Below are 10,064 nucleotides of genomic sequence, written 5' to 3'. Positions count from 1 at the left end.
TGTTGTCTTTATCTAGAATAGTTGTATCATTCGCATGCATCTGCTTTTTTTTTCATTTTCTGGGTTCAGCGTAGATGCTTTATGTAATTTCCTAGTTTTGAGTTCCAATTACTAGTTTGGTCGAAATGCGAGATATTCAAATTTAAAATTCGTTTGAACTTTAAACTGACGAACTATTTTCTTTAAATTGTTTCACACTGCAATCCTGAGACTATTTTAACCATATACTATAAAAGAGTCATTCTTTAGCTTCTACTTTAGATCCTTTATACTCGCATTTCCATTCGAATGCATGTATATATTTCTCGCAGTGGGCGGTAAATGTTGTGATATTACCTGTTATTATTTTATGAATATTTTTGTGTTTTTGAAATGATAAATATTGGTTGATTGATTCTACGAAATTTGAAGTAAAGAAATAACTTCGATGTTTGTAGAAAAAGAAGCATAACCTGTACAACATGTAAAAAACTTTTGGCTCTTTTTTTCTATATGCTTGATTTCTTGTTAAATTAACAAGTACTAGGCACAAGAAATCTACATTAGTATTACAAACTATCAAAAGAAAATCGAATCTCCAAATAGAGAACGACATTTAAAAAAAAATGATGTTGTAGAAGAATCAGTGGTTTTAAATGTTGATAAGGCTAAACTCCTTACTCCCAGAATTTGAACAACCGTCAAATCAAAGTATTACATGAGGCAAATTATACAATACATTTTCTACTTTTTAAAAGACAGAGTGCTAATTATGTACTTGTATAAACATTAAAGGGTAAACCTTTGACTAATTTTAAGATAAGGTCCGCATCTACTTGGTTTTTGACCTGTTACATGGCGTCCAGAGAAACTATTTTATTTGTTTTTGTTTTGTTATATTTTTATTCAGAACTTGGCAATTACACGAAATTCGAGATACTGGTTTTATTAAAGACGAGAAACTGAAATATAAACGTACTTTTTTGTTTAAAGTTAGAAGGCGCCATATACGGTTTTGTCCCTGTATATAATTCAATATAAGTTTTTTGTGTCGCAACAGTTAGTCTCAGGATTTGTCGCTGAAAGCACCGTTTTGGACAAAGGGTAAGTTAAATCTGCTTTGGATCATTTTCGAGTTTTTGAAAAATAGGCCAAAAATACTTCTTTCACGTCATGTGCTATTTACACTTACGTTATATGCAGGGTGGTCCATTTAATATGCCTGATATCAAGGAGGAAAAAAAGTTTAATACAAAAAGTCTTTGACTCTAAATATATATATTATTTATAGTATTTTATGCATACAGGGTGTTCCGTTGTGCCATGGCCGTAATCAATTTTATTTTTTTAAATTTAATGCTATGAATATTTTTAAAAATTCTAATTATTCGCTTGATTTTGAGAATTTTTTGATATTACATATCATACGAAATTTTGGAAGTAGTCAACATTTAATGCTTTGAACTATCTATGATGAAAATATATTATACAGGGTGGTCACAAATGACAATATTTTTTTTTTCTAATTAAAAAAACTATTTTTTTAAAAAAAGGAGCACCTTGTATTTAACATTTTTATCGGGTTTGGTATTTAATTCTGTATCATTTCGTATATTCAGGTTTTATGACAAAAATTGGTGGTTCAGAAGTTGCGACCAATTTTGTGCAACAATTCCCGTATTTTATTTTAAATCTAACCAAACCTGTATAATAACAACAAAGTTTTTTTTTAACATTAATTATTTAAATCCAATATAAGTAATGAAAGTAAATAGAGCTTATTTCTAATGAAAAATTAAAATCCATAATGTTTTTTAACAAAATGTTTACTAGGAATTTCATATATAAGCAAAGTGACATATTTCCTTAACACTGAATTTTTTTCAAAGGTTCGAGTTCTGTAAACAAACTTTCAATTAAATATATCTATTATATTCTATGTAATTTTTATTAGCACTGCCACGCTATTTAGAGCCACTAGCTCGCACTAGTGAAACGTCAAACGGAAATCCTAACTTTGATTAGTTAAATCAGCTATAGCGAACAACGGATAGGTACTTGCCAATAATTGACGATCTGGCAAATTAGCGTCTCCGAAATGTTTGCACATTCGAGCTACTCCCATTAATCACCGCCAACAATAAGGCGCCATTAGTTTAGCAAACCGCTTATTAACGTCTTCATTGCATGTAATTTACAATCAAGTCGATGTGTGCGAGCAAAGCCTATAGGCCCCACAATTTTTACAGGCAGTCGAAGAAACTTTTACGACAGCTTTTAGTTCGCACGATTTGTAGTCAATTAATGACTAATTTGATGTGGACTACTTTTCTCGGTATTTGGGTACGATATTCATTGAATAGTGATGTAGTTAAATTGCGTTTTAACAAATCTGTGCAGTTATACAGGGTGTCTAAAAGGTTATACAGGGTGTTCTTCAAGATGATGGTGGCTTGATTTTTTTGGTACAAAAACTCACTAAGCACCCCATCTGCAAAATTTAGTCAAATTAGAGAGTTGACTTTTATACGACCTCAGAAATAAGCAATGTCGAATTCATTGCAAGATGCAGGTATGCCTTGCAATTGTGTCAGATCAGATATCACAAAAAAAATGAGTTTATAAACATTTAGATTTTGCATATGGGGAATATGAGCGTTTTTGATTTTAGCCATACAATGACATCAATATTTATAATTTTTTTTAGGGAGTCACATTCTACTACAAAAGAAAATCAATTCTCCAAAACAAAAGTTTTACGAATTTTTACAATGATAATAGTAAATAGTAAAAAAGTTAACTTTGTTTAAATTTAAGGAAGCGAGTTTTTCTCAGAACTATCAGTTGGATAAAATAAAGATAATAGTAAAGCAAAGAAAAATCATCTTAACTTCTAATTAGATAGACTATAATTCACAATATTTTTATAACAGACATACTTTGAAGAAAAAAGTTTTGAGCTTCAGTTGAGAGTTCTAATGGCAGATTGATTAAACTATAATTTTTAACCAATATATTTATCACTTTACAGTTTATCCGTGGAAAAATATTGCGATGGTTAAGTCCAATTTATTTTTAAAATGAATGCAAAAATTTTCCTTGTCAAATTTTCAACGTACTAGGTAAGTCAAGTATGAATATTTCATGAATATATCAATATTTTAGGTGAATGAGGTTATTTTTAAGTGCACAATTAAAGTTAAGGTACGCTCATTTTAAAGAAACCAGTTTTCCGTCTTTCTCAGTTCTATTTTATATCCAGATCTAATTTACTTAATACCGCTCCAGTTGTCTTTTAGTTCGTTAAAAAAAAATTATAATTTTATTTTACTTTTTATAATAGGCATTATTTTTATCCAATGATTTTGCCGACAATTTTGTATATTTATCATTTCTTATATGCAATACATATTACGTGTTGTATTAGTTATACTGCCCTAGACCTGTTTATATTAAGAATAATGCTATTTGGTCTCTTAGCTGCAAATATAATCAAAAATGTTCTGCATTATTTTCTTCTTAATTTAGCATAGTATTTAATAAATACACACTGCGGAGAAATGCGCGAAAACAAAATAAACCATAAAAATCCGTTGTAAATGTTGTAATATTAAATAAAACCTTAATTTATAAGGTTTCCTGATGATGGTATATGGGGGGTAGACAATTTCGTCAGTTCCAAGAATTACTTGAATACTTGATGTACTTGGATAACGTGTGTACAGACTCCCTCCGCAACTGTGAACAGCTTCTTTTATTTCAATGTTGAAAAAAAATTGTAATTTGGTTGTATTTTAATTTTATTTATTAATTATTATTATTATTATTATTAATTTATTTAATTAATTTTTTTTGAGATATAGATAATAATAGAAAAACGTCCGACTTCTTCTGCTTTAAAAAGTACTCCTATCAGTTAGTTTTCTCAATACTGTTTTCAGTATTGTGACTACCCTCCAGTTCTGTAAAACAGGGGGCCATCGTACAACCTTTCACCACCATGCACCCGTTTTCTCCAGATTTCTGTGTTGTTGTTCTTGTTCTTTTATTTTACTTTGAAACTTTGTAAACCTGTATGTTTGATAGGTACTTTTTTGCGGTATAAATTTTTCATTTCTTGACTTATGCGAGTAAGCCAAAGCCAAAGAGGAGCCATTGTTGTTGTTTCGTAAAACAAATACAACTGCGACGAAGTTATTTATTGCGACGAAAGCCGATTTGGTGTCTGGGTGGCACATTTGGAAAAAAACAGAAACATTCCACTAGGATTGTTTCAAAATCGCTGTACAATTTTCACAAGGCATCAAGGCATTATGTTATAAGTAAAGGTTTGTCTAGAGAACTTTACATATTATTGAAGGCACAGTAAATGCAGTCGAGATATGCTTTAACAGTCGTTTTACCAAGTTATAGACATCCAAATCTATAACTAAAGCTAAATCGGCCAAAAAATGGAAAAGGGAACATGTTTCTTGTTTTCTATCAGCTAGGATCTTAATCCAATGAAGACGCTTTGGCAGAAAATGATACAAAACGTAAAAAATGATATTCAGCCTATTTTACCAAAACTACGTGCTAAATGGCAAGAAATATGGAATAGTTTCCCCCTGAATTCTGGGAAGGCCTAGTTGGTACAATGCCTAATAGAGTTCAGACTGATATTCTATGCTAACTGCGACGTTATGCGTTATTAATTTCTATTTTAATTTGTTAACAACCGCTTTTGCCAATATTCGATTATCAAACATTTAATTAGTAATCAACATAAAACCTATAATTATTAACGGAACTTTGGTAAACTGGCCTTTTTATTAGCAAAGTAACTGCTTATGCCAACATATAGATATCATGGCTCGTTGTTTATACTAGTCTAAGGAAACATGTGAAATTAAGCAATACACAATAGCAATTTAGATTTTTGTTAAATCATTTAGTCATGTAACATATTCGAAATCCTATCTGTACAATATGACACGCTTTACAGAAAATCGGACCGCAGTCCAATGATTTCGTTTAAGACGCAAAACCGCAAAAGCACTATACACGTTTGTTTTTTACGTTGTCAAATATTTCAACGCCCCTGTTGCTGTGGCGGATTGAACGATTTAAGAGTGCTAAATCTGCGTCAATTACGTGGAAGCAAAAAACGCAGCGGGAGGCATTTTAGAAAGAGCTTTGCTCGTAAAACGAGCGCCAATTTACTTGCAATTTATTAAAAATTACCGCGAAAGTTATGTCACGCAATTTAAATAAATTGTTTGGCGGGATTCCTAAATGGATCCCGAGCAGGGAACAAAAAATGGGTTAAGTAACTAGAAATAATTGGGATAATTTAAGTCGATGGGAAGGCATTAATTTGCTGACGCGTTTCGGGTTACCTATGGACCGACCTGAACAAACATCGGCAAGTTTTGCTGCGAATTATTCAATGAGTTCTTTTGTGATAAAAATTAACGACTTTGACGCTCAGGTTATTGATTGTAAGTCAATATTAAGTTATACGCTAACCCTGCATCTTTACTATGCTCCCTGTATGTTTTTAATTTGCCGATGATTTTATTCATGTGTGAAGATCGGGAGGGAGCTCAAACTGTTGGTTAATAGAGATTTATGGATTTACAGGCCGTGGTTGTTTAGTAATAAATTAAACATCAATGTAAAAAGGACTTAATACATATCACAAAACAATTTGAATTGAACTGAGCATAAAAACAATGTCAGTTAGTGTCAAACGAGTGATTTAAAAAGTTTACCGAACGTGTTGCATACTATACTTTTTCTACGACCGTTAGTTTTTGGGTACATTTTCGCAAAACAAACACGAATACATTCACCGTCAGAATTGACAAACGTCAAAATTCAAAGCGTGGGAAATATCTCCGAAAACATCCGATTGCGCCCAAATCCGTGCGATAAAATCCCAGAAATGTCCGAAGTGGCTCGGATTCATGAAAAACCATGTCAGTGGTAAAGTGACGCTTCCCGCACACTAGATCGGTGGGTAATTAGGTATTTTACAGACGGGAGTTTTCTTTTCATATGACAGACTGACACACATGGAGGACCCACAATTAAGTAGCGAATATTGAATATTGAGGAATGTAAATATATATTTATATACAAAGAAATAATAGAACACAACAATCTACTTCAAACCTTGTCTTTGCGAAGGATATTCATACGGGAGCAGGATCATATATTTGTCGAATCGCGGCAATAAGAGGTAAATAATTTTAATTATAAGTAATACAAAAGTTATTAGATGGCCGTGATAGCCCAAATAGATTTTTTGAACTTCGATAATTATTAATTTTTCAAAGAAACTTCCACAGGCTACTGTAGTTCTATTTACAAAACTTCTGGATTAATTAGCATTGGTGACATTTGTGTACAACAAGTGTCTTTCTTTTCTGCTAGTACTTTATTGTAAGGCGAGATATGGCAAAGTTTGAATCAATAAAATCCATATAATGTCTATGCTTACTGAGAACGGCAAGACTTCGAATAAGAAATAAAAGGACTGGAGAAGAGTATAGAGTACAATAGAGTGGAGACATCCTGTAGATCGCGGGAGCTCCGAACGACTAGCGAAATGACTAAACGACTACCATGACAATCATCAGGAAGATGGCGAGAAAGCTGAACTTCAATGTCTTAAGAAATAATGAACAAGCAGTAGTAGAAAGTAACGTAAGAAGAAAAAGACGACGACCTTACTTTAAGTTTATAAACCCCTATAATTTATTCCGTGGATAATAACAATAACAAGGAAGATGTTGTTTTATCGTTGGGTTAGGTACTGTTTGATATCGACGAAAAATTAACGAAGCGCATATAGAAAAGGGACGCTGTTTATTTAGGTCATAATTTTTTTAATGAAATATAAATGTTTGTACAATATAAGAACGTGTTTTTTTAGGTCAAGGTAAACAATTTCAAAAAAATCCAGGGGTTGTGACAATATAGTCATATACCGTAATACCGTGAGTTATTGGATAAGGAAATGGTTTGAATTTGGAAATAAACTCCTCGATTGTTGAACAGTCTGGTAGCAAAAAATAAATAATTATGCATAATTTTCTTTTGGATTGCAGAATTTTGGAAGCCTTGGGCGAAGAAAATATCCCTGCTCCTACAAGCGAGGAATTTAACTACTAAACTAACCATAACTAACAAGAAACAGCTTATACTACTGGAAATCTGTTTATAAACTTTATGGAACCTCATCACCCGGTTTCGTCACAGACAATAAGCCGTTGGATAAGAAGAAAAAGACATGCTTCCACTTCAGCGGCTTTCAGGAGAGGGTTGTTTGTGGAAAAAAAGCAACTGGTTGGTCTAACAGATCTAGCAAATTCTATAATAAATATTTAATTATATGAGGAACATTTATTTTCTACGTGTATTTTAGGCTAGTTTTCTGGTGTAAAACAAAAATATATAGGTAGAATAGAACACTTTTCACCAAAATTGGTTTCCTTTAAATATCTACTTTGGGGTGAAGTAAAATGTAGAGAACTTAAAATTAAAAACATTTGGTTGGAAGGATTTATTGTACATGGATTAAACAACCAGGATAAATCTTGATTCTTATAAAGATTGTATTTCCCACTAGATTAGAAACTGGTAAAATATTCGAAACATGTAGCACGTAAAATTTAGATCGAACATCATTTACAGATAAATTCGTTTGATCTATCAAATTTATATCGGATCATTTTATAATACTAACTAATTTTTACAGCAACCAGGACGTTTCCGCAACAGACAGCCGATTAAAAAATTCTCATATCCTAACGCGTCCATGAATATACATCAGGTCGCTGAATAATTAAAGATTCAATTTGCAAGAAAATTAAACTGTTTCTCCGGGGGTAAACAAAAGTGTCAAGCGGTTGCTATATTGCGTTCGCGAACTATTACGGTTCATTACGAGACAGGATATTACAGATTCGCTTCAATATTCACCACGCGGCTGCGATTTTTTAATTGGAAGAAGGGAACGACATTATAGCTCTCAGACGTCCCAAAGGGCGACCCACGAAACTTAATATCTCAAAGACTGTTCATAATAGCACTTCGGTGTTTCACAAAACAGTCATGGATTTATACACTAAAAGATAGTAACCAGATAATAAATTAATTTAAATAATAAAATCGTAATTGAATTATAAATATATGTTGGAGTAAATGTTCAAAATGACCATCATTTTTATACCCTTTCTTATACGCTTAGTCTATAATCGTATAGCTCCTTGATTTGTTAACGTAGCTTTTCACAGAGCGAGTCGGTAATTTGTGAACTATGAATTTCATTAATGAACGCATTTTATAAAAGCAGTTTGGCTACACTCTTGACCGTTTACCGCATCCCAACCTCCACGCGTCTCGATCGCTGTACATATCCTCCGTAAGACTTCTCTTTGGCATAGGTTCATCAATTCCTGCCTTCCAGCTTTTCCGTGGTCTGCCTCTCTTCCTTCTTTGTGGTGGCCTCCATTTTTTTTTAAGTATTCTGTCTTCCTTCATTCGACTCATATGTCGAAACCACATTAGTTGTTTTTCTTCTAATCTTTTTTCTACATTCATTCTGTCAAAAATTTCGTCATTTTTGATGTTGTCCATTAATGTGGTTTTACAGAACCTTCTCCAATACATCATTTCTGTAGAAGCTACCTTTTCTTACAAAGCCTTTGACATTTTCCAAACTTCTGACCCATACATAATTGTACTTTGCACAAAGGAATAAAACATTCTCCTCTTCGATTTTTGACCGCATTGAACAATTAAATAGTCTTACGTCTGGACTTCGGGACGGTCATCGAAATTTGCTTCCTTAGTCTCATCTAATTTATGATTTCAAGACAATGCATAAATCCCAATATCCTAATAAATCCAGTAAAACTTTGATTGCTATTTTCTCGAGAACGGTTAGGAACTGTGTTATTGCGCTGGAATATATTTTGTACCAAAAAATAGGTGCTTTAACATACGCCAAGAGTTGCAATTAAAAATTTTCGTAAACTAGACATATGCTTACATAAAATATTTCCAGTTTCTTGACGCTTTGAATCGCCAAAGTCAAGTATCAAGTGGTTGGTTATCTAGTGGCAAATATTTTAGACTGGAAGTTTCCCACAGTCGTATTATATATTAATTTTGAAAGCCATTTTAATATCTCTAAAAGATCCCGTCATGGTTTAATTACGATCATATTTTAAATCGAATTGTACATTTTGTAGATCATCTAATGACTTTAAGTGAATTAGATGTTAGTGAAATTTTCTTGTTATGCAGGTACTCTAGAAAATATTAAAAAATAATAATAACTAAAATATTAAATCTTAATGAGTGACTTCAATCAAATATTATAATATTCGACTCGTTCATAGAAGTTCACTTTTGTCTATCCAAAGTTTTAAAAAATAGATCTGCTCGCCTAACATTACTAATATGTATCGATCATTAATTTTTTCACTTCAGTGCTCTCTGTAAACAAATAACGCCATAAATAAAGATATTAACCCACTTAAATGTACGGAATCGGCTTGGATGCAGAACAATTTAAAATTATATTCCTGCTCTCAAGACTATTTGAATAAATTATTATAGCCTATTTAAAAAAAAATCGATAATCAAACAATGTTTTTCCTGCTGCGATATATAAACATCATATTTCCTAGTTACTGTTATTGTTGTTATAAATGTGTTATTATAGAACTTGTAAATAAAGTCTTCTCAGGGTCCGGAGTTAAATTTGATTCCTTTGTGCTTGTTTGTTATTGCAATCAATTGAAAATAGGGTTATTGTATTCTTGATGTATAAAAAATCAATTTCAATTTCAGGGCAACTCGTATAATGCCAAAATAATTTTAAAAAATAACCATAACGGAATGCAATATATCCGACCACTAAAACTTTCTGAAGCCATTATATTTTGGCCCCAATTTTAATCCTCCTGCAAATTCGGGTTAGCATCACTATTGGCAAACCGCCAGAACACGCCCTAATATAATAAGACTATATAAATTAGATTTTTATTCTGCGAGAGAAACCCTCTAATGTAATTGTATTTTCGTCTGTA

General features: G+C 32.1%; 1 protein-coding gene across 1 annotated transcript in view; it reads right to left on the bottom strand.

Annotated features, from left to right (window-relative positions):
* Positions 1 to 10,064, bottom strand: part of LOC132700040 (synaptotagmin-15-like) — a 123,973-nt gene that overhangs the window by 101,710 nt on the left and 12,199 nt on the right.

The sequence above is a fragment of the Cylas formicarius genome, unplaced genomic scaffold, assembly GCF_029955315.1.
Source record: "Cylas formicarius isolate icCylForm1 unplaced genomic scaffold, icCylForm1.1 PGA_scaffold_3__17_contigs__length_32017465, whole genome shotgun sequence".
NCBI lineage: Eukaryota > Metazoa > Arthropoda > Insecta > Coleoptera > Brentidae > Cylas > Cylas formicarius.
Note: the sequence above shows the minus strand (reverse complement) of the source record. Positions and strands in the feature narration are given on the sequence as shown.